The following is a 593-nucleotide window of genomic DNA, read 5'->3' on the forward strand; positions in this document are numbered from 1 at the left end:
CTGAGTCAACGAAATCTAAAAGCAATTTCTGGTGAAGTCTGAAATCCCCTTATGAATGAATCTGCATGTCCTCAGCAAGCTATTGGCTATGTGAAGGCAATGCGTGTGAAAGTTTCATTTGCTACATACACTTAGAGATGCCTTTTACATTCTACGTCAGCGGCAAGACTAAACCTCAACTGAATCAGAGCTAAAGAGGGTCAGTTTTTAGGGATTCTTCTCATAATGGCAGTTGCTGTTAAGGGGAACAAGCACAACCGTACTTTAAGTGATTCTAGATGAGGTTCTAAGTAAAAATGATGATGACAATGGTAATAATGAAAAAATTTTAAGTATCACATTGCTCCTAAAGTCTCACCATATTAATCTAAGAATTTTTTAAAAGGTCAAACCACTACTTTGAGACTCCCTCAGGGTGTGTTCAATTACCGCAGCAAACAGAGTATACTTTAATGGGAAAAAAAGGAAAAGGGTCAGTTTGCCACCTATTTACTACCCACTTTTCCTCTCAGTTCTCTCACACAGCGGTTAAGCATTATGATTGCATTTTTTCTACATTAAGAAATAAAAGGCCTGAACAGAGACCACAGGAA

Source organism: Vombatus ursinus, unplaced genomic scaffold (genome assembly GCF_900497805.2).
Source record: "Vombatus ursinus unplaced genomic scaffold, bare-nosed wombat genome assembly UNPS02014870.1, whole genome shotgun sequence".
Classification (NCBI taxonomy): Eukaryota; Metazoa; Chordata; class Mammalia; order Diprotodontia; family Vombatidae; genus Vombatus; species Vombatus ursinus.